Source organism: Marmota marmota, unplaced genomic scaffold (assembly GCF_001458135.2).
Source record: "Marmota marmota marmota unplaced genomic scaffold, marMar, whole genome shotgun sequence".
Taxonomy (NCBI): Eukaryota; Metazoa; Chordata; class Mammalia; order Rodentia; family Sciuridae; genus Marmota; species Marmota marmota.
In genome coordinates this window covers 3,085,595-3,086,036 of record NW_026000075.1, presented here as the reverse complement: position 1 = coordinate 3,086,036, position 442 = coordinate 3,085,595, and positions in this window count along the sequence as shown.

Sequence of the window (442 nt, the reverse complement as noted above, 5' to 3'; positions counted from 1 at the left end):
CAGTACAGTTTTAGAAGTATGATTGATTAACTTCTTACAAGAGAATCTTAGTTTGGAACCAGTAACAAAATTGTTTCCAGCTTAAAAAAGAAAAGTATAGGATTAAAGAATAAAAGTTTCTATATCAAGAATTGTACTATAACCCAGAAATGTCTTTCTAGATAAAAATTGTTTTCAATATATTATCTTCCTTTAATCAGTAGATATATGAAGATATCATGTGACCATGTGGCTAAGAAAGTATACTTTTGGGATCCTAAATAGAATAAGATATATTCCATGTACATATAATATGTCAAAATATACTGTACTGTATTGTATATCTACAAAGAACAAATAAAAATATTTTTTTTTAAAAAATAAAAGGGAGAGCTTCCAATCACTCCTGCAAGGTAGGCGGGCCTGCGACCCACCGGCAGAAGAGGAGCAGCGGCCTGCTGAG